The sequence below is a fragment of the Acanthochromis polyacanthus genome, chromosome 20 (genome assembly GCF_021347895.1).
Source record: "Acanthochromis polyacanthus isolate Apoly-LR-REF ecotype Palm Island chromosome 20, KAUST_Apoly_ChrSc, whole genome shotgun sequence".
NCBI classification, from domain to species: Eukaryota; Metazoa; Chordata; class Actinopteri; family Pomacentridae; genus Acanthochromis; species Acanthochromis polyacanthus.
Genome location: NC_067132.1, coordinates 31039540 through 31064283, shown reverse-complemented (window position 1 = coordinate 31064283; position 24744 = coordinate 31039540). Strand labels below are relative to the sequence as shown.

Below are 24744 nucleotides of genomic sequence, written 5' to 3'. Positions count from 1 at the left end.
TGTCTCATTTTTGTCTTTTTGTGTCTCATGCTGTCATTTTGCGTCTACTTTTGGTTGTTTATTGACTCGTTTATGCTGACTTGTGTCTTGTTTATGTCGATTTATGTCTTGTTTCCACAGAGCTGCGGGACTGTAAATTGAAAAATGAAGCACAGTGAGTAAAAATTGAAAACTGGAGTGTTTTGAAAGTCCAAATATAGAAGGCTGATGTAGGATCGTGGTGTAAACACCTCCTGTGGTTGTTTTCTCCTCCTTCTCTGATTCTACGTCCTGAACAGAATAATTAATAATAACTAATAAAGAAACGATGTGAGGGTGAACATGTGGAGGAGGCAGAGCGGAGGACATGAAAATAGGCGGAGGATTGGACATGGCCGCCCTAAATCACTTCCTGCAAAGTGTTTTAAAATGTCGGCCTGCAGCTGAGCGCCGCTGATTTACGGCAGCGAGCGGCTTCCTTTTTAATCATCAGCACATCTGAGTCACATTTAATGTTTCTGCTGCCTGTAAACCTGACGGCGGCTCATGTTTAAACACAGCGGGACCACATTTCCCATCAGCCCCGGGGCGTCCCCAATCAGCAGCACAACAAACCTGCCAGGACCAGTTTACCGCCTCCGAAAACACAAACACTCAACATTCACACTTTCAGGGCTTTTATGTTTGTCTCTCTTTTTGGGTTTTGATCACTTTGTGTCTCGTCTGCGTCTAATTTTCAACATCTGGTGTCATTTTGTGTCAAACTTTTCTCATATTTTGGATAAATGTTGTCTTTCTGTGTTCAAATTTTGTCATCTTATGTCGTAATTTGTTAATTTCGTCTCTAGTTTAAGTCAGTTTTATCTTGTTTTGATAATTTTGTGTCAAAGGAAAATTTAGTACATTAAGGAATGGAAAAAGTGAAATATTTTTCCCCCTTTATTGAATTACAGAAAATATTTCAGCAATTCTACATTGAAATATCGAATAAACAGAACACAAAAACTACACAGAACATGACAAAAATGGAAACAAAATGACACAAAATGACATAAAAAAGAGAAATAGGACGCAAAAACAACACAAACTACACAAAAAATTACAAAAATTGACACAAAATGTCAGAAATGAGACCCAGAACAAGAGAAAGAGATCACAGGAACAACACAACGGACACAACAGAAATAATAAAATAGGTTATATATTTATAAGTCTAACCTGCATCTTCTTTATTCAGACTCTTTTTTTTCTTAAACTTCTCGTGGAGTTCTCCTCGCCCTCCATCCGCCCCGACCTCCTCACATAGAAACTCCACGGAGACGTTTGTGTGATTTAATGAATAAAGTTCGTTTGTTTGTGGCGGTTTAAACTGAAAGCAGAAATGTGAAACTTCTCCTCCTCCGGGAGCTTTTTGTTCCTCGACTCGACGTTTGACGAGAAACTTTCACCGTCGTCTGAAAGCCCAAAGTCTCGGCGGTAATTTAGAACAAACGTCCTGATGAGTCTCCGCTGGTTGCCGTGGTTCTGTTGTTGCCACGGTTACCGGGAGCCGTGTGTCAAAGTCAGAAAAACTTTATCGACGCCCAGAAAGAGAAGCATTGTCAGGGCTGGACTAACGGAGCTGAAAGTGAACAGAAAAACTTCACCTCTGACAGGAAGATTTCCTCTTCAGGATTAAACAACATTTATCAGCCAGAAATGGCAAAACAGACAGAATTATCAGATGTTTAACTGTCCCACGGTGTTTGAACTCATCGTGCTCCAAAACCAAACCAGATTTGATCTTTTTGTGTCTAAATTGTCATGTTACGTCTGAATTTTGTCATTTTGTGTCCAACTTTTGTCATTGTGTCCAGATTGTGTCATTTTCTGTCTAAATTTAGTCTTTTTCTGTCAAAATTTTGTCCTTCTGTGTTTAAATTTTGTCTTTTTATGTCTAAATTTTGTAACTTTGTGTCTAAATTTAGTCTTTGTGTTCACATTTTGTAATGTTGTGGAAAATTTAGCCTTTTTGTGTTTAAATTTTGCCATTTTCTGTCCAAATGTTATCATTTTGTGACCAAATTGTGTCATTTTGTGTCTACATTTGTTTATTTTGTGTCTCGTTTATGTAGTTTTGTCTCGTTTTGCTAATTGTGTGTCTTTTCGTGTCTAAATTTTGTCATTTATGTTATAATTTTGTGACTAAATTTGGTCGTTTTGTGTCCAAATAAGTTTTTTTGTCTCTAGTATGTAGTTTTGTCTTGTTTTGCTAATTTTGCATCTTTTTTTGTCATTTTGTGTCTAAATTTGATCCTTTTGTAAAAAATTGACACAAAACAGACACAAAAATGCCAAAAGATTTTAAAAAATGTGGGAAAAAATGCACAAAGCACAGCACAAAGAGACAAAAAACAACAAACTTACTGATGCTACAGAAAAGTGAAAAATGTGGTGATTTTGATGAAATATTATTTTGAGCTTAAGATGAGCAGTTCGAGGACCGTTGTTTTTAACAGTTTCTGGCTCCGGTTGTGACTTTGTGTGTTTTTTCATCATGTTGTCATTTTGTGGTTCTCAGTGTGAGTTTTTAACCTTTAAGGAACCTTTTAGGAAGCGTTAAATGTCCTTCAGACGCTCTCTGTGGTGCGTTCGCTGCTCGCTGGGACATCTGAAACAACAAAACGAAGCGAGGAGCTTATTTTGGCCAAACAGCTGCAGAGTTTTTCTCAGGAAGAAGCAGAAAGAAGCAGAAAAAGCGCCCGAGGCTCGAGGTGGAAGCTCCTGAAAAATGAAACCTGCAGCCCGAACGCACCAAGAGGCGTTCAAGTGACGCTGAAAACATCCGTCACGTGGCTCTCCTGTCTCTGCTGCGGGAAAAACTGTGGATTTTTTCCAGTTTTTGTGGGTTTTTTTCTCGTCTTTGTGGCGGCGACAGTTCGGCCTCTTTGTTCCTTCGACAGTCACTTAGCGAGACGAGGCTGTCGGAGTGTGTTAGCGCTGACACATGCTGCTCTTTGGTATTTCGCTGGACGTGACTCACCGCTGCAGCCGCTATTAGAGAATATCACAGCTGGTTTTTAAAGAACCGAGTCCTGCCAAGAACGGCGGCACAGATTTAACCCTCTGCACCCCGACACCGCGTCTGAAAGGCTGTGTTTTAGAAATTAAACTGTTCGCAGGAAGAAGATTCTGTAAAAAAATAAAAATTCTTCACTCCTCATTTTACCGACTCAGACACCAGACAAAATTCATGCAATTTTTCTGTGTTTTTGGTTGTTTTTCTTATTGAAATATTGCCATTTTTACATGTATTTTTAAGCGTTTTCTATTTTGTTCAATTACAAGTAAAAACTAGCAAAACTGTTTTAAAGCGTTAGCATGTACCTTTAGCATGTAGCTGCACCACTGAGTCCCCACTTCATTAAGGAGCTTTAATATGCAGCTTTAGCATGTAGCTTTAGCATATACATTTAATGAATAGTGCTAGCATGTAGCTTTAGCATGTAGCTTTAAAATGAGGCTTTAGCTTTAGCATGTAGCTTTAAAATGAGGCTTTAGCTTTAGCATGTAGCTCTGACATGTGGCTTCAGCTTTAACATGGAGATTTTTGTCATTTTGGACAGTTTTAGAGTTATTTTGACAGATTTTGTGTCATTTAGAGTTGTCCAAGAAACATTTTATCTTGTTTTGTACACGTTTGGAGCATTTTCATTTTACAATATGTGTCATTTTGGACACATTTTCTTTCCAGCAGAAAGTTATTTTGGACATTTTGGTTTATTTTGACAGATTTTATGTCATTTCAGACCATTTCTGAGTTGTTTAGGACACATTTGACTTATTTTGAACAAGTTTGGAGTTAATTTGGACACATTTTAAGTTCTTGTGTACAGAAACAAAACATAAACCCAGTTTCCTTGAATGAAAAGACTTTTCTAAAAGTGTTGGCAGCTTTAATTCTTTATAAGACTGAATGAGAAATGAAGCAGCTGGAAGCCTGTTTGGAGCTGCGCTGGTTTTCAGATGAAAAGCTTCCGTTCGGAGCCTCTCGCTGCTCAGAGCTGCACATAAAAAGCCGGTTTTGTCGTCGGTCACGCAGCAGCTCGTGTCTCTGAAAGGTCAGAGCTGAACAAACAGCGACAACAACATCACCTGCACACTGACACACAAACACTCGCAGCAATGCCACGCATGCCGGGCAGCTGCACCTGTTGCGTCGCTGCGGCGGATCGACGTGTCAAAACGGCAGCTGTCCGCTAAAAACAAGCTCCGTTCAGTCGGCTGCAGCTGAAAACACCTGAGTTCACCTGGACGCCCGCAGAAGCAGCAGAATGAGGCGAAAAATGCAAAAATCACTAAAAAAAAACATCCAAACCGGTCGAAAATGAGTCAAAACTGACATAAAACGAAACAAAATGTGTCCAGGCTGAATCAAAAATGACCCAAAATAAATGAAAAAGAGTCTGAAATGACCAAAAAACTTCCAAATTAAATTTTTAACCTGTTAAAATATCAAAAAAATAAGATTCCTCTGCTGGAAACGGTTTTGTCTGTGTGCAAAATAACTTAAAAGGTTTCCAAATTTACTCCAAACGTGTTCAGAATGAATCAAAATGTGTCCTAGAAGACTCAGAAAACTCCAAAATGACAGAAAATCTGTTAAATAACCCCAAATAAGTGCAAAATGCGATAAATGTTGCCAAAAATTAAACTAATTAGTCCAAAATTATGCAAAATTTTGCCCCAAATTACAAAGAATTTGTCGAAAACAGCCCAAAATAATTCTACTGGAAACAGTTCTGCATAAAACTCGTCCAAAATGAAGCAAAAATGATCAAAATGACACAAATTTGTTTAAGCTGACAAGAAATGTGTCTGAAGCTTATAAATAATGAATTTTAAAAAATGAAATCTTACACTGGAACAGCTTCGTCTGGAAAAAACTAGAATCATATGAACAACCAAAAATGGTCCAAAATGACACAAAAAGCTTCCAGGATGATTAGAAATGTCTCTAAAATGATCCAAATTTGTCCAGAATGATTCAAAACTTCTAACTGGATGCTTTTAACCCGTTAAAATATTTTTAAAAAAGTAAAATTCTCTCATGGAAACGTTTCCAAAATGATGCAAACTCTTAAAATTCATTCAAAAAATGATCCAAAATGACATTAAAGTCAAAAATATAATAATAAAAAAGTCTCTACTGGAAAAGTGTAAAACTGGTCCAAAATTACACAAACTTTTTCCAACATGAATAAAAAATGTGTCCAAAATCAATTTAAATTTTGCTCAAAATTAATAAAAGATTTGCCCGAAATTAATCAAAAAATTATACAAAATTAATTTTAAAAATTGTCGCAAATGAACAAAAAATGTGTCCAAAATGAAACAAAAACATGTCCATAATTATTTTTAAAAAATGTTGAAAATGAATTTTTAAAAAATGCAAAATGGGAATTAAGAATCAGTTGAAAATTAATTGAAAAATTTTAGAAAATTATTTTTTAAAATTTGTCCAAAATGAATAAAAAATTTGTCCATAACGAATTTTATAAAACTGTTGAAAATAAAACAAAAACATTTCAGACGCGTTTTCTCGTAACTGAAGACACAATTTCAGTCATTTTGAAGAATTTCTTTGTTTTTTTAAGACAAACTTTCGGTTCTTTTTGTACTTTTTACACGAACATTTTTCTGTCTTTTAGGACGATTCTTTGCTTCTTCAAGTGTCTGTTTCAGTTTTTTTGTTTGTTTTATTTCCATCCAGATCATTCCTTCGTCTCTCTGCTGTTTCTGTGATTCTAAATTCCTTTTTGAGCTTTTTCTGGAGCAGAACGAAGCGAAGGATTCTGGAGAACGGAGGAAAAGGAGGTCCTTTTAAAAAGCAGTCAGACAAAAAAGTCAAACATTTAGAGATTTAAAAGAGAATCTGCTGCTTTTCTTGCTTCATACGCAGAGAACTGTTACATAACTGTTATAATTGAGGGTTTAAAAAAGACAAAAAGCAAAGTTTTGAGCTTTTTCTGATTAATTCTCACTTTAAGCTTCAAATAAAAAAAACACGGAGATTTATTTTTCATAGATTTTCATGTAAACTAGAAAAAAAAGTTGATTTGGAGCCTTTTAAACAGAAAAATAGTGAAAAATGTGCAGATTTCAGCGTGTAAAAGGAGAATGTGCTGCTTTTCTTTGTTCTATAAACAGAAATGTTCAGATTTGGATTTTTTTTAAAGGTGATCAACTTTTGATTTTCCTTCTTCTGGATGCACATTTTCACAGATTTGCACAGAAATTACATAAATTATGAGTCGATTCATCAGAAAGGTGCTGATTTGAGAGAAAAAAGACAAATATTTGCAGATTTAAACGTCTTTTCTTTGCTCTATAAGCTGAGAAATGACCACTGCTGATGTACAGCTTTTGATTTTTCTTCTTCTGGCTGCACATTTTTACAGATCTGCACAGAAATTATCGTCGATTCATCGGATACACAGAAACAGGAGGATTCTGGGAGGGAAAACGGAGATTAAAAGGCAAATATTTGCAGATTTAAACGTCTAAAATGTGAATTTGATGCTTTTTTTGCTCTATAAGTTGAAAAATGTTCATATTTTGGGGGTTGTTTTAGGCCTTAAGGTGACATTGCTGATTTTTTTACCGACTTGCATGTAAATTATGCAAAAAATAAAAAAAATACAGACGTTTGGTTCCTGATTCTGGATCAAACTGGAGCTGAAACACTCAGTGGAGTCGTCAGAGAGACAGAAAAAATGGAGATTCTGAGTCCATGAGGGGCTTTTAACAGGAAAATAGAGGAAATAAAAGCTAATATTTGCACATTTCTCCTTCTGAAAGGAGAATTTGCTGCTTTGTTTGCTCTATAAGCAGAGAAATGTTCATGTTTTGGGGTTACAGACTTTAAGGTGATGCACGACTTCTCATTTGTCTTCTGGCTGCACATTTTTACACATTATATAAATTATCAGTTGATCCATCAGATCACAGAAACACGAGGATCTGGGAGCTGTTTTAAGGGAAAACAGTGATTAAAAAAAAGGCAAATATTTGCAGATTTCTGCATCTAAAAGGAGGATTTGCTGCTTTTTTTGCTTCATAATCAGAGAAAATCCTCATTCTGGGGTTGTAGACTTTAAGGGGACGTTTCTGATGCATGAGATCAGTTTTTTCTTATTTTGGTTGCACATTTTTACAGATTTCCACGTAAATTATCAGTCGATTCATCGGAAAGGTGATGATTTGAGAGTCGACTGAAAGAAAATAGAGAAAAAAGGCAAATATTTGCAGGTTTAAACGTCTAAAATGAGGATTTGCTGCTGGTTTTTGCTCCATACACTGAAAAATAGTCAGATTGTGTGGGGTTTTTAGACCTTAAGGTGACATTGCTGATTTTTTTACCGACTTGCATGTAAATTATGCAAAAAAACAACAAAAATCAGGCATTTGGTTCCTGATTCTGGATCAAACTGGAGCTGAAACACTCAGTGGAGTCGTCAGAGAGACAGAAAAAAATGGAGATTCTGAGTCCATGAGGGGCTTTTAACAGGAAAATAGAGGAAAAAAAGGAGTCTAAAATATGAATTCTTTCTGTTTCGTCTGCTGACTAATCGTCCTCCTCACTCATTTTCTGGTTCTTTAACACAAACTAAACCCGTCTGCTGTAAAACTTCAGTCTAGAAACACAGAAAACGAGCTGAACCTGTGAATAAAGCCACAACAATTAGCATTAATCCAGGAATAAAGCCTCCAGAGCCCGGGCAGCAGCATCACAGACACTCAGCAGATCCTCACTGACATCCCAGAATCACCAAGAACCAAAGAGGTCTGCTGGATTCAGACACGAACGGAGGAAATATCAGCTTTAGAACGAAACTAGAAGAACCCAGAGAACCCGGAGTTACTGGAAGAAGTTCAGAAAGAGACCAGAGGACAGCAGGAACAAACAGAAAGCAGGAAAAGATCCAGAAAATAAAAAGACAGAGAGAGGATGGAATGAACCTCTGACATAAACACACTAATTAACGGAAAGTGGCGCGGCTCGGCTCGGCTCGGCTCGGCTGCCGGGGAGCCGGGTTGCATAGAAACGGAGGAAAAAGAGCAAATCTCTGGAGGGAAAGAGTCTGAAAACAGCCGCAGGAAGCCGGAGAACCGGGAGAGAAGCGCACAGGAACGAGCGGCTTTTTGCGCATTTGGAGACATTTTGGTTCGTTTTTACGCAGAAGCCGGTTCACTTAAAGTTGGATTTCCACGGAGGAAAGTGGCTAAAATCTGGTGTTTTCCCACAGATCCCCCCTCCAGGATTCGCTCGGGGACAGCAGAGGGTTTTAAAGTACTCACATGTGAAACTCCTGCGGGGAAAATCTGCGTCAAACCATCTCCGCTCCGGAGGCGCACCGAGTCGACAGGACCGCGTCTCCTCCGGTTCCGTCCTCACGGTTAGAATCCACGCGGCGTGGAGCGGGTCACCGGGGCCGCTCACTGCTCCGCCGGCATCCTCCCAACTTTAATCCTCCGGGAGCGGCTCCGCCGGTCCCCGGTAATCCCCAAAAAGCAGCTCCGGAGCGGCTCTGACTTTCTCCTCGTCCCGCTCAGGATCCAGGAGCCTCCAGCTTGTTGCGTCTCTCCGCGGATCTGTGGCCGGGAAAAGTGTCGACTTGTTCGGTCACGGCCGCGGCGGACTGTCGGTGCGCCGGTGGCTCTGTGCGCTGCTCCGGATGACCGGCCGGACTCCCGTCATCCCCGCCGCTTGATCGCCCCCTGGACAGAGAGAGAGAGAGGGAGAGAGAGAGGGAGGGAGGGAGGGGGAGGAGGGGGAGATGTGGAGGGGAGGAAGCATCGCGAGGTTACGCCCCAAATCTCGTTCGTCTCCGAGAAGCATCGATCAGCTTTAACCCTCCTGTTGGCCTCATTCAGACCCCCGAAAAATACAGTCCCCTGTCTGAAAAAGACCCAAAAACGCAGCAAAAAATCCACACATTTATAAAAAAGGTGCAAAATCTTCAGGGAGGAAATTCCAAAAAAATTCCTCAAAAGTTTGCCTTAAAACTTTTATTTAAAAAAAAATTGGTAAGAAATAAAATTTTTTAAATTTTAAAATTAAAATTCTCTGGATTTTTGTCGATTTTCTTCAAAATGTTCTTAAAGAAACATTTATGAACATTTTTTTTCATCAAAAAATGTTAAAAAATTTCCCAAAAATGTTAAATATGTGGAAGCTTTCACTTTCTTTTTTTTTAAACTGTAAAAATCTGAGCAGAAAATTGAAATATTCCAGCAGCTGGAAGCAAAAAAAAAAAAAAAAACACTGGAAAATAATAGAAAACAAACATTTTGTTTTTAAAAAAGGGTTGGAGAATCCTTGATTTTATATTTTTTAATCATCAATCATGTTGATTTTGTTCTAATTTATGTTTAATAAATAATATTCACATTTAAAAAAATACTTAAATGATCTATTATAGAGTTTATTAAACAATTCTAATTATGAAGCTTAAAGTGATGTAAAAAAGTGGAAAATAAAGATTTTGTCAAAAAAAGCCTTCATTAAAATACAGTTTCTGATTTAATTTTAAATGCAATCATGTTTATTTTTATTGTTTATTAAAGGATGCTCACATGTAAAAACGTTAAAAAGTTAAATCATCTAAAAATAGTTTATTTTACAATTTAAAGTATGACGCTAAAAGTGACGTAAAAAATTGGAAAATATACATTTTGTTCAGAAAATAAAATACAGTTTCTGCCTTGATTGTGCATGTAATCATGTTTATTATTTTGATATTTTAATGTTTAATAAATGACATTTAGCTGTAAGGAGTTAATGATGTTTTAATGCAAAATAAAGAGGAAATAACCCTCAGTAGCTGGATTTCATTCATCAGCTTTAAGTAAAAAGAGAAACATTGTAATAAACTGGAAAATAACATCTGATAAAAAATATGTAAAATGTTCCATGATCATGTATCTATTATTATTTTTATTTATTTCTAATGCTTAATAAATGGTATTTACCGATGAATATGGTTGGATAATATTTGATACAAAAAAGAGAACAGTGCGGTTATTAGCTGGATTTTAACGACAATTTCAAATAAAAGCCAAAAACTGCTGTAAAAAAAAAACAGAAAATGACGAGATCATGTTTAAGGACATCTACATGGAAATAAAGCATCATTATTAGTCGACTTTTATCATTTTATTTTATTTATGAAGCCAAAAATGCTGTAAAAACTGGACAATAAGCTGCTCATTAAAAAGTGTAATTTTTATCGTCTAAATGTGTTTTTGTAGTTTTAACTTTAGAGGAAATGATTCTGTTAACCTGAAAAACTTTCTATAAATGATCAGAATCAAATAATCAGGATCAATTCAGCAGAACTCATCATTGATGTGTTTGTTGAATGATTTTATTTTATGTTGTGTGATTCTGATAGAATTTATTAAACCTTCAAATTCATAAAAACACATATTTAGAGATGAATATTCTTTATTAAACACTAGAAATGATTTAAAAATCTAAAAATACACAAGTTCTATGTAAAAATTCAACTAAATGTAAAAAGTTTAAACATGGAAAATGAATAATGTTGAAACTTTAAATTATAGGTCATTTTCCATATTTTTTTAAGGTCGTTTTTGACTTTTTATTTAAAATTGTTACATAAAACCCAATTAATAAAGACACACTCCTCTTTTTTAGTATTACAGCATTATTCCACTATATTTATAGGTTAATATCATTTGTTAAACATGAAAACAATTAACATGTTTACATGTAAAATTCAGTCAGAAATTGGATTTTAATGAAGGAAAATTATAGATTTTTAAAAACAAAATGGATATTTTCTGGTATTTTCTGGCAGTTTTTGGCTTTTTCCTTGAAATTGTCTGATAAACTAAGTAATAAGGGAACTTTTGTCTCTTCTTAGCTAAAATTAAACTATTTACTTCCCTTTCCACGTGTTGTCCTATGTCCTATTTGTTTTCTGTTTATCGCTGCATTGATTCACTCATATTTGTCATTTTTCTCTATTTTGGGATTAATAAAGTTCTAAATGGTCTTATTCATCATTTTATTTTAAACGGTTAATTTTAAAAGTCTGACAATAGGTAGAGATGTGAATATTTGAAGTAAAAACTCCATTAAACAAATGAATGAAAGTGAATCATGTTTGCAGAGCGGTGGACCAGCAGCGCCCCCTAGTGATGGCTGTCTGGTACTGACAGGAAAAATAATTATCAGTTTGTTTCACAGTTTTTAGAGAAAATAATCTAAACACCAGACCTGGTTTGGGTTTGGTTCAGTCTAACAAAGTGTAGTGAGACTTTAAGAAGCGTCTCTCTGCTGGAGTACACTTAAAGATTTAGTACAAAACCAGCACAAAACCAGGACGAAACCAGCACGAAACCAGGACAAAACCAGCACGAAACCAGCACAAAACCAAGACAAAACCAGCACAAAACCAGCACAAAACCAAGACGAAACCAGCACAAAACCAGCACAAAACCAAGACAAAACCAGCACAAAACCAGGACAAAACCAGCACAAAACCAGGACGAAGCCAGGACGAAGCCAGGACAAAACCCAAGACGAAGCCAGGACGAAGCCAGGACGAAACAAGGACGAAACAAGGACGAAACAAGGACAAAACAAGGACAAAACCAGACCAAGAGCAAATGATACAACCAGTCCCTTACCAAGTCCAAAAACAGTACAAACCTGGACTTAAACCAGATCATAAAGTAAATATTAAACCAGGACAAAACCAGTCAAGTCTAGAACCAGTAAAAAACGAGTTTAGAAACAAATTTAAATCAGTACAGAACTCTGAACTAAGTGGAAACCAGTCCAAATCCATTCAAAAACCAGTCTAAAAGTGGTCCAGAACTATGTTCCTAATCAGTCTAAAACCAGTCTCTAACTAGTACTAGACCAGTCTAAAACCAAATCTCAGACCTGTATTTAAACATCATCCTCACCATTTTCCAATCCTTAATCTTCTTTCTATTCAGTAAATACCTGTAAAATAAAAGATAAAACAGATTTGTGCTGATTGAAGCAGAGTTTGTTTTAAAAGTGAGCTTTATGGTCAAACATTTGAGACGTTATTTACAGGTTTGTTTGTTGTTTTTTACTGTCAGAATGTAAATTAAAGTTTTTTTGTACAGTGATTTTAAAAGCTATTATCTGTAATTTAACATTTTTATTGTTTTCAGTCCTTAATATATGAATTTTTAACAAATAATAACAAATATCTGTAAAATAGTGAGATTTTAGTGACTTAAATGGTTTTAGAATATGGATTTCAGGCAAAACTTCTGATTAAATCTTTGCTTTTCAGAATTAATTTACACATTTTTTTATTTGGGTTGTTTCATAAATCACCTCTGAAGACGTTAGAAACTGTTAATCTTCAGAAATTAAAGCGAAGTTTCCAGGTTTTTTCTTCCTGAAGCTGTTTAACTTCCATGTGAGGAACCAAATGTCAGACCACAGCGCCCTCCTCAGGTGAACAGATGGAGCTGCAGCGGTTTAAACATCTGGACAACAGTTTCAATCACACCTGTATTCATAAGAACATACTGTAAAAGGTTCTGATGCTAATTATATTGTTTTTCATTCATTTTTGCACCCATCCAGCTTCATATCATCATACCGCCACCTCCATGCTTCACTGTGGTGCTTCAAACGTCCATCAGGCTTCTTCTCATGTCTGTTAGCAAAGTTTTGTGCTACACTTTTAGGCAAAAAACAACAAACAAGCGTTTCTACAACTTGTATTCCTCCGATGCCAAGTTATTGGTCAAATTAACTGATTGTTTCATCAATGTTTCTTTTCTTTTCATGCTTTGTGGATTTTAAGGCTTTGTAAAGGAACAACAGAAATAAGGTTTGTTATGGTACATTATGGTGCAGCTATTAACCCTCCTGTTGTTTTCATTTATGGGCACCAAAAAATATGGTTTCCTTGTCTGAAAAAAAAAACAAAAATTCAGCAAAAAATTCCCCATATTTCAAAAAAATTGCAAACCTTCAGGAAGAAAATTCCAATAATTCCTTAAATGTTTTATTTTAAAAAATACCCCAAATTTGGCAAGGAAATTCCTGTAAATATTTTTCAAAAAATGAGTAAAAATCTTTCCAAAAAATCTTAAAAATATCTGAAGTGATTCCATATGCATCAGTAACACTTCTGATATTTTCTTTAAGATCATTCACCTAAAAACCAACCAAAATCCAGCGAAATTCGCTGGATTTTGGTTGATTTTTATGTGAATGATCTTAAAGAAACATTTTTAATATTTCCTTTTTCCTCCAAAAAATGTTCAAAAATTTCCCAAAAATGTAGAAAATGTGGACATCAGAAGTTTCACTGTGAAAATAGATTTTTTTTCCACATTTTCTAACTTTAAAACGGGTCAGTTTGACCCACAGGACGACATGAGGGTTAAATGTCACCTTTTCCACTCTAGGACTCACTGTGGGTGTCCCAACATTCATCAGGCTAGTATCAGCATGTAAACTATGGGATGTTTGGCGGTTTTAGGCATTGATCACTTTAAGTTTGCTGTCAGATAAAGCAGCCAGAGGAACCACTACAGAACAACTCTACAAAGTTCATCATCAAACTCTGTGACCTAAGCGTTTCCCTACCGGAAGGACATCAGGTTTCAGATGAACCATCGGACTTCACGGACTGAACTCCTCCAGGACAGACTCCCTCCTCTGGGACCATCGGAACCCGCCGCTCCTCCTGGTCCGGTACCGGCACATACCGGCGGACGGGAAGCTCCTCACCACCGTCCATCCGTTCACCTGCTGCTCCGTCCTCCCCGGTACCCAGCAGGTCTCCAGAACTCTACCGGACGGTCACCACGGTGAGAATCCAGACCTGTACCAGGATCAGATCTGATTCTCTTTCTAAACTCTTCTCCTCTGCCAAACGTCTTTATCTCTGGTCTGGTTCTCTCGTTGGCTGTCGGTGTGGACCGCTGAATCCAGAACCGGATCAGGTCCCGGTTCTGGTTCTGTCATCTCAACGTGCTCGGCGGTCTCGTGCTTGATACCAAACCTGCAGCACGTGTCTGATTGTGCCATCCCTCACCTGGTCACTGGTCACTTCCGTCCACACCCTCACCAATAATCACGCTACTGTCCTAACCTTCCGGTTCCGGTCCGTAGGCTGTGGCGTGCAGACATCACACAGTCTGAGCTCTGCTAAATATGAGGTTAAAACATTTAAAGGGTTTATGTTACCCGCTGTGGTAAGGGTTGTTTGTGTCTTTTTGTTAGAATTAAGTGTCTTTTTGTGTTTGTTTTGTGTTTTGTGACTATTTGTGGTCACCGTGTCTCTGTTCCGCCTTTGTTTAGCTTTTGTTCTCTTTTGCTTGTTTATTTTGTGTCTATTTGCTTCTTTTGATTGTCTTCATTTTTTTGTCTTTTTGTGAAGTTTTGCACCCATATTAACCCAACAAATATTGTGTGTTTTTGTTCATTTTTTTGGTTATATTTCTATCTCCTAGTGGTCGTTTAGCTTTTTTCAGTCATTTTATGTCATTGTCTCTTTGTGGTTGTTTAACATTTTTTGTTTGTTTTGTGATTTTTTTGTGGTCATTTTGCAAATATTTGTGGTTGACTTGTGTCCCTGTTTTGTCTTTGTTTAGATTGTGGTCATATTTTTTTCCTTTTGGAGCTCTTTTTGCATGTTTTTGTGGTCGTTTTGTGTCTCCTTCTTGTCATTTTGCATGTCTTAGTGGTGATTTTAGTTTTTCTGTTTGTGGTATGATTGTGTCGCTACTCGTTTTGCTTCTTTTTGTGTTAATTTTGCGTTTTTGTGGTCGTTCTGTGACTTCTTGCTGTCATTTTGTGGTGTTGGAGATACAGAGCAGACATTTAAAATCCTACAGGGGGAGCTGCTCACTTTACACATCAGATTACCTTATTAAAGCTGAGGACTGAAAGCCTGATTTCGCTGTGGTTATTCTTGAATTAACTTAGATTTGAGCTTTAATTTTCTGTTTTGCACTTTAATATCAGAGTCAGAATCTGCTTTAACGGACGAGAACGTACACAGCATGCAAGGAAGTTGGTTTTGGCTGTTGTGTCATTCTAGGAATTAGGAAAACAGAATAATAAAGTATTTATATACAGAAAATGAGTTTATACACCTGTTTACACATCTGGAACAGAATTTACAAACAGTGGTGTAAAATGACAAAAACTAAAGTGAAAATAGAGCAAAAAGCAAAGATTATTGTACAGGTGCATTAAAAAGTATGATTTCTGGATTTAGATGTCTTTTTAAAGATGATTCTCCGCCCCAGTCAGATGCTTTAAACTCTTCTTCTTCTGCCACGTTTTTGCTGCTTTCCAAAGAGAGGGACCATGTACCACAATCTGATTGGTGGAAAGCCCCGAGGACCCGCCTTTAGTCCCGCCCATTCCATAAACTCGTAGTTTTGATTGGTGAAACCAGAGGGCAATCACGGTTACTATGGACTTTGGCTTTCTGGTATCCAAGTGAGGACGTGATTTTTGGTGAACTTCATCTCTGAGCAGAGGAGCTGAAAAATCGCTCCGTTCATGTTAGGGGCTAAATTAGCTTGTTAGCTCGTAGCTGCTTAGCTGGAAACCCCACATTGGAGAATCTACGAAGCCATGGCGCAGAGAAAGAATCCCAAAGCCCACTCCAGGAAAGGTCAGTGCCCCTTTCTGCCTGGATTCTCCGAGCCCGGGACGCGCCTCTGTGTCCGCCGTACAAATCTCCATTTCAAAATTCGCCGTTTAAAGTTGTTTCCATGTCGGCAAACGTTAAGTGGCGTTAGAGGGAAAACCGTGAACGTCTCGGGAATCGTTAAGGCTCAGTCTTCAATGCGGCTAACACGCCGACACGACACCGACACAAATTGCATCCTTCACGGTTGTTTTGCCGGTGGTTCCCACGGTCCTCTCCGGGCAGAAAGCGCGTCCTGCCGGGCGTCTCGTAGCCGCGTTTACCCGCAGTCAAACTCAAAATTTTAACAAAATAAATACAATTTGTGCCTTTGACCGACGCCCAATTGTGTGTTTATTTATGTGTGTTCGTGTGAATGTCATGATGACGGCTTTCCAAAGTGTTTTTGCCGCTTTTAAACGACAAGATACTAAACTGGCAGAAATTTGAATGGAATCTGGTCTGAGTGTCGCGGTGATGAAAACGAATCTAGTTTAGCTATTCTTTGGCTAGCTGTGTAAATATCCAGAACATGCTGTTTTGAGATGTCCAGTTTAACCAGACTGATGAGTCTGAATTTGAAGGATGCTCTGCTAGCTTGTTCCTCCAGCATTAGCATGAATGTGACCCTGTAGATGAGGCTAAGCTAAGCTAACCTAGCTCTGTGTACTAGCCTGCTAGCAGCAGCTAACGAGCTAATAACTTTTTACCAGGCAGCAGTTAAAGCTTCATACTGCTGAGTGTTTGAGTCTGTAACAAACTCTCATAAACGCACTTTACTGACAGTATTTACGCATTTATGAGACTGACATGAAGCTTCCAGGATGATCTGTGATCTTTAAACAGCTCCATCATCAGCATTACCTGTTTAGTACAACATTGTTATTGCTTCTGTTAGATGATTTTAGTTCAGGTTCTTGTCTGATCTTCAGTGATCCGGACGAGTAAAATTAGAGAAAAATAACCACAACTCTAAATCTTGCTTCTTTTTTTTTTGTGCAAATATGCTCACATTTAAGGAATTATCTTTTTACAAAACATCATGAACAACTTGGAATTTATCAAGAAAAAAATTAATTTAACAACATTCATCCTCAGTTTATCATTTTCACATTACAACTTAGAGATCACAGAGTGTCGACAAAGGAACACAACATTTAGTCACCTGGACCTGAACCAAATAACATTTTACTTAATGATCAAAATGACAAAAAAAGACAAAAAACAATAACAAGATCAAATATTACAAAACAAGACACAAAACGGCAAAAATCGTCCCCTGTGCTGAATTGGAGCCTCTGGAGGGCAGGTTTGTGTTAGAGACTTTAATTACCTCTTAATGCTTAACTTCACGTTGTGTTGTAACGCTGCATGACACGATTATTGATTAAACCATAGACTGATAATTGGACTTGAAGTTGTTTGGTCTAAAAAAAATGGAAAAAATGAAAAGATATTCAGTTTATTGTCATAGAGGAGGAAATAAATCTGATTTATTAATCTATTTGAAAATAATTGTCGATTAATGTATTATTTATGGAGTAATCTTTACTGTGGGGTGAAGGTTTTGACGTTTATGCAGGGAACCCTTGGATTTGTTGGTTTCATGTGTCAGGTAAATTAGAACTAGTCACATTAATCTTCATAACTAGTCACTCTGCTGGGTCTCTGCCTTAATGTCATGTTTGATCACATTTTACAGCATGTGACTCAGTCGGGTAAAATCACACCATAAATAACACTGTAGGGTCTAAAACTAAATATTATTTCTACTGGAAAGCACTTTGGGGCGTCATTTCTGCAATCAAGTTAAATGAAGTAAAAAGATAAACGTGAGCGCTGTGTCTAAACTGCAGCATTTACTAACATAATTTAGATTTTAAATCTAGGAGGCAGTTCCTCTGTGAGGCAGAAGTTCTGTCAGTTTGTATGGAAATAAGAGCAGCGGGTTGTTTTTATTCTGCAGGAGCAATTTCCAACAAGCTAAACTAAACGTGTTGTCAACTAGAGCTGCAGCTAACGAGTGTCCACATCCTCCATCACTCTGTCAGCTGTTTCTGGATTAATCTATCAGCTGTTTGGTCTGTAAAATGTCAGAAAATGCTCCTTAGTCTTGTTTTGTCCACACACAAATCAGTTTACTATCACAGAGGAGGAAAAAACAAGAAAACATTCAAATTTAAGAAGGTGTAATCACAAAATTTAGATTTTGTTTCTTTAAAAAACACCCAAATGAATTGATAATAGGTGTGGTTGATTTACCAGCTGGATTTGATTCATCCTTGAATTTCAGCTCAATGTTTTAAACTTTGTGTGGTGAAACCACCTCGACTCTGTTTGTTCAGGAGTCAAAACATGCAAATAACTGTAGGAGAGGATCCATTTAGCACCACGTAAACCTGATTATTTACACAGTTCATAGGTTAGAATCAGAAATGATCACAGATAAGGTTCTGTTTTTTCACCAGATTATTTAGTTACTTTGGTTTAATTTAAGTGTCTTTTGTGTACCTTAATTACAGTATTTTTTTAAACTTTTATTGAATGTAAGACTTCTACTTGTAACGTTTAATGCTAATAAAATGCAGCTAACGAGGGAGCGGAGGTCCGACGAATCGTGAAACTTTCGTCAAACGTCTAAACTAGCCGTCATTGAACCAAAACCAGGACAGATTCCGCAGCTTATTTCTTGCCTCAAATGTTTTCAGAAATACTTTTTGCGAAACTGTTTTGGTAATAAAGGGAGCATTTGCAACATTTGGTCCGAACGTTTCTGCTGGACTGAAGGTCTCAAGGTCTGTCATGTGACCTCCTAGCGGCCCTCTACTGACCGCCCACCAAGCAGGAAATATTCAGATTCAACGTGTTTGACAGAAACGACAGAAAATGATAGAAAAAAACAAAAAGATTGAAAATGAAAGAAAATAATCCAAAAAGTTTGAAAATGACAAAGTAAGACGAAAACACAACAAAAACAGATTAACAATGACAGAAAATGAGACAAAAACCAACAAATAGTTTGGAAATGACAAAAAACAAGACCAAAAACCAACAAAAACAAGAAATTGACCAGAAATTTGATATCAAAACCACAAAAACTTTGGAAAATGACAAAATAAAACGAAAAACATCAAAAAAGATTGAAAATGACAGAAAATGAGACAAAAATCCACAAAGATTGAAAATGACAAAAAGGAGACAAAAAATAGATAAACACGACAAAAAATGACTTTAAAACAACAAAAGGTTTTGAAAATGAGACAAAAACAGAATTAAAAATGACAGAAAATAGATAAAAACCAACAAAAGTGTGGAAATGACAAAAACGAGACAAAAAAAACAACAAAAACAGAAGAAATTGACAAACAATTTGACATAATAATACCACCAAAAGTTTGAAAATGATAAAATAAGACAACAAAACAACTAAAGCAGATGAAAAATGACAAAAACATGACAACATAAACAGATTAAATTGACAAAACATTTGTCAACTTGTCAACAAACAACTTGTCATGGTCTAGAAATGATTTTAAATTTATGGTTTTACTAATTTGACATAAAAACCACAAAAAGTTCGAAAATGACAAAATAGGAGGAAGAAAACACAAAAGACTGAAAATACAAAAACAAGCCAAAAAATGTATTAAATTGACGGCCTTGGCGTGGAATGGACGGCCTTGGAGGGGGAATGGACGGCCTTGGAGGAGGGCTGGACGGCCTTGGAGGGGGAATGGACGGCCTTGGAGGAGGAATGGACAGCCTTGGAGGACTGGACGGCCTTGGAGGAGGAATAGACAGCCTTGGAGGACTGGATGGCCTTGGAGGAGGAATGGACAGCCTTGAAGGACTGGACAGCCTTGGAAAGAGGAATGGACGGCCTTGGAGGAGGAATGGACAGCCTTGGAGGACTGGAACGCCTTGGAGGAGGAATGGACAACCTTGGAGGACTGGACGGCCTTGGAGGAGGAATGGACAGCTTTGAAGGACTGGACAGCCTTGGAGGAGGAATGGACGGCCTTGAAGGACTGGACAGCCTGGAGGAGGAATGGACGGCCTGGAGGAGGAATGGATGCCTGGAGGACTGGACGGTCTTGGAGGAGGAATGGACAGCCTTGAAGGACTGGACAGCCTGGAGGAGGAATGGACGGCCTGAAGGACTGGACAGATTTGGAGGAGGAATGGACAGCCTGGAGGACTGGACGGCCTTGGAGAGACTGGACGGCCTTTGAGGGGGACTGGACGGCCTTGGAGGGGGAATGGACAGCCTTGAAGGAACTGGAACGGCCTTGGGAGGAGGAATGGACGGCCTTGGAGGAGGAATGGACAGCTTTGGAGGACTGGACAGCCTTGGAGTGGGAATGGACAGCCTTGGAGGACTGGACGGCCTGGAGGAGGACTGGACGGCTTTGAGGGGACTGGACGGCCTTGGAGGGGGAATGGACAGCCTTGAAGGACTGGACGGCCTGGAGGAGGAATGGACGGCCTTGGAGGACGATGGACAGCTTGGAGGACTGGACAGCCTTGGAGTGGGAAATGGACGGCCCTTGGAGGAGGAGAATGGACGGCCTTGGAGGAGGACTGGACGGCTTGGAGGAGACTGGACGTGCCTTGGGAGGAGGACTGGATGGCCTTGGAGTGGGAATGGACAGGCCTTGGAGAGGAGGACTGGATGGCCTCTTGAGGGGACTGGAGTGGCCTTGCAGGGGGAATGGACAGCCTTGAAGGGGACCTGGACAGCTTGGATAGGACTGGACGGCCTTTGAGGAAGGACTGTAGGCCTTGGAAGTGGGAATGGATGGCCTTAGAGGAGGAATAGACAGCCTTGGGGGGAATAGAACGGCCTGGAGGAGGGTCTGGACGGCCTTGGAGGGGGAATGGACCCGCCTTGGATGAGGACTGGAAAGCTTGGAGGGAGCTGGAAAGCCCTTGGAGTGGGAATGGACAGCCTTGCTCGAGGACCATATGGACGGCCTTGGAGGGGGGAATGTACGGCCTTGAGGAGGACTGGAAAGCCGTGAGGGAGGAATGGACAGCTTTGGAGGGGGATATGGACAGCCTTGGAGGAGGACTGGAAGCCGTGGAGGAGGAATGGACAGCTTTGGAGGGGGAAATGGGACAGCTTGAGGAGGACTGGACAGCCTTGGAGAGGACTGAAAGCCGTGGAGGAGGAAATGGACAGCTTTGGAGGGGGAATGGACAGCCTTGGAGGAGGACTGGAAGCCGTGGAGGAGGAATGGACAGCTTTGGAGGGGGAATGGACAGCCTTGGAGGAGGACTGGACAGCCTTGGAGGAGGACTGGAAGCCGGTGGAGGAGGAATGGACAGCTTTGGAGGAGGAATGGACAGCTTTGGAGGGGGAATGGACAGCCTTGGAGGAGGACTGGACAGCCTTGGAGGAGGAATGGACAGCCTTGAATAAGGACTGACCGCTCTGAGTCCCTTCCCCATTTAAAACTTGTCAACGTGAACTTCTTTCTCAGCACTTTTTTCATGTAATACTAAACTCTTTCTGCTACTTTGAATGTCAGCAGGCAGACGCAGCATCAGGAATGACTCTGTCTCCAGATGTGGACCTCCAGAACCATGTTCTGGTAGAACTGGACCCTTCCTGTCCTTCAACGGCCGTGTGACCGCTGACGAACGAGCATCAAGGTTATTTGTTTGGGCTGTTCTGTCCTCTCTGGCATCCGACGCACACTCAGGTTGTCAGCTCTAAGAAATAGAGAGGATCGGGTTCTGGAGGCCGACACAATCAGGGAGGAAGAGAGGAGCTGCTGGTTTCTGCTGCTCTGCTCCGTCACATTCAGACCACCTCCTACAGGAGTTTTTAATCTGTTTGGATCATCCGTAATCAGCAGTGGTTGTTTGTTTTTTATCACTTGTCGTACCAGTGAAGTTGTGTGTTTTCTTGAAGGAATCTTGTGGAGAAGCTTTAAATAGTTTTACTTTTGACTTCCTACTTCTTTAAACTTGCCTTGCTTTGTGTTTTTTATTGTTTAAAATCAACATTTCTGCGTCTTATTGATGTTTTTGCTGGTTTCTGGGCTCAGCTGTGACGCTCCATGCAGCGCTACAGCCGCTACGGCACCTCCTACTCCTTGTCCTCCTCCTCTGCAGCTCCCATAAGGAGATTCCACGCCGAGGAAGAGGAGTGGAGGAGGAGGTGGTGTACACTGAAGAGGAGGAGGAGGCGCCGCTGGTAGAGCAGCAGGAGGAGACAGGTAGGACCAGCAGGCAGGACTCAGGTTGGTTGGGTTTGGATTTGGCTCTGATCCAGCCTCGTTTGGTTTGGCTCGTCTAGAAGGAGTTCTGCAGGAGGAGGACATCTCCCAGCTGCAGGAGGAGGCGCAGCCCGTGATCCAGGAGGCAGGTAGGAAGGCCTGGTGTGGCATGGATCGGTCTTTATTTAGCTGGTTTGACCTTGAAACATGTTTTCAAACTTTCAAAGGCGTCCAGACAAAAGTGAGATGTTGCACAGCGTGGTTTAGACCCAGGGCGTCAAACTCATCTTAGTCCAGGTTCTACATTCAGCCCAGTCGATCTCCAGTGCGACCGGACCAGTAAAACCACAGCATAATAACCTTTTAAACGACCACAATTTCTAGTGGTGCCTTTGTTTTAGTGTAAAAAAAGTTCACATTAAGAAAATATCTTTTTACTAAACATCATGAATAACCTGAAATTTATCAGGAAAAATAAGTTCAGTTTCATCATCATTCATCCTCAGTTATCATTTCCACATTACAACTTCCAGATCACAGAGTGTCTACAAAGGAACACAACATTTAGTCACCTGGAACTGAACCATGGAGGATTTTAGTTTATGATCGAAACGACAAAAAAACAACAAAAGCAAGACGAAGTATTACAAAAATTAGATACAAAATTACAAAATCAAGAAACAAAATTACAAGAAATGAGACAAACGACACGAAACTAACCAAAAAAAGAGACAAAAAGTTTGACTAAAAGTTACAAAGCGGCAAAAAAATGCACAAACGACAACAAATAAAGCAAAACACACAATGACAAAAGTAAGACAAAAACACAAGCAAGACAAAAAGAAAACATCAAACGACAAAAACGAGAAACAAAAACGAGAAAACATGAGACAAATGAGAAAAGTCAGACAAAAAAAGACAATAAAACAACAAAACAAAAAGTTGGACAAATGAGCCAATGACAAAAACAAGACAAAAAGTAAACCCAAAAGAGAAAAAAAACAAACGACAAAAGCTAGACAAAAAAAGAACAAAACAAAGCAAAATATTACAAAATGAGACACAAAAGAACAATGAGCAATCTAGCATTTTACTTCATGTCCAAACAACTTGTCATGGTCTAGAAATGATTTAAATTTATGGTTTTACTAATTTACAATCTGCAGTTAATGTCTTCTCTGGAATTTTGACACTTTGAGGACCGGATTGGACCCTCTGGAGGACCACTTTTGGCCCACGGGCCTCATGGTGGACACCCCTGGTTTAGGGTTATGAAGATTTTTTGGGGTGTTTTATGACTTGTTTTGATTTTACATGGAGTATCGTAAAATCTTGCATTGTGGCGTGAAAAGTCACCAAGACAGAACATTCAATTCACCTAATGCAGGAATGTCAGTTTAAATTGACACTAAATATCAAGTTGCTTTTAATTAAGTGGTGGGAGCAGTTTTTTTTAGTTTCCTTTTTTATAAATGAGACAGTTCCACGTCAAACTAGCTAACAAAAAATGAACCAAACTGGTGCATAAAAATTCACCATAATGACGGAGACTTGTTACACAACAAGTCTTCAGTCTTTGTGGTTCTTTGCAATTAGCGGTTGTTGTAACGGTCATTAAGGACCATCTTTCCCAGTTGCCTTGTAATCACAGAAGCCTTTTTCCAGCCTTTATTGCTCTCAGAGACTCTTGAGTGAGTCTTTAGCGCTGAGCTGTTTTATGCAGCCGCTCTATTCATTAGCATTAGCCCACAGTTAGCATCCATAAAGGACAGCTGTTGTCATTAGCTGCAGTTATTTCTGTCGCCTCCCTCTGTGTCGGGGTCGTGTTGACTCTTGCTCTATTCTTGGTCAGGGCTGCCCTTTTCAGCTGCTCCGGCTTTTACCGGATTCTTTACAGTGGGAAATCAAAGCTTCACATGTGTGTGTTTTTATACAACAAACGTAGAAACCAGGACAAAAACCAGACAGGAACTGGACAAAAACAGACCCCAGAACAATAGGATTAAACCAGTCCTTTACCAAGTCCAAACCAGTACAAAACCCAGACCAGAACTGGACAAAAACCAGACCAGAACTGGACAAAAACCCAGACAGGAACTGGACAAAAACCAAGACCCAGAACAAAGGATTAAACCAGTCCTTTACCAAGTCCAAAACCAGTACAAAACCCAGACCAGAACTGGACAAAAACCAGACCGGAACTGGACTAAAACCAGACAGAACTGGACAAAACCAGACCGGAACTGGACAAAAACCAGACCGGAACTGGACAAGAACCAGACCAGAACTGGACAAAAACCAGACCAGAACTGGACAAAAACCAGACAGGAACTGGACAAACCAGACCCAGAACAAAGGATTAAACCAGTCCTTTACCCAAGTCCAAAACCAGTACAAACCCAGACCAGAACTGGACAAAAACCAGACAGGAACTGGACAAAACCAAGACAGGAACTGGACAAAAACCAGACCCAGAACAAAGGATTAAACCAGTCTTTACCAAAGTCCAAAAACCAGTACAAAACCCAGACCAGAACTGGACAAAAACCAGACCGGAACTGGACAAAAACCAGACCGGAACTGGACAAAAACCAGACCGGAACTGGACAAAACCAGACCGGAACTGGACAAAAACCAGACCGGAACTGGACAAAACCAGACCGGAACTGGACAGTAGAATTGATGTTTAAGTATCAAACCAGTTGTGATCACTAGGGGTGCACAGTAGTGTTGATTTGCAAATGGATTAGTGTATAATGTTGACGTTATTGTCTTTTTGACAAAGCAAAATTGTTGGCGGTGAATTTGTTTTTCATTGGATATTC

At 39.2% G+C, this 24744-nt stretch overlaps 1 protein-coding gene across 1 annotated transcript in view; it reads right to left on the bottom strand.

The window, feature by feature from the left end:
• The window catches only part of scn5lab (sodium channel, voltage gated, type V-like, alpha b), a 180205-nt gene extending 171448 nt beyond the window's left edge, over positions 1 to 8757 (bottom strand). The window contains 1 exon segment of the mRNA XM_051940377.1: positions 8320 to 8757. The gene's annotated coding sequence lies outside the window, so the exon portion shown is untranslated.
• Between the last annotated feature and the right edge of the window lie 15987 nt (positions 8758 to 24744).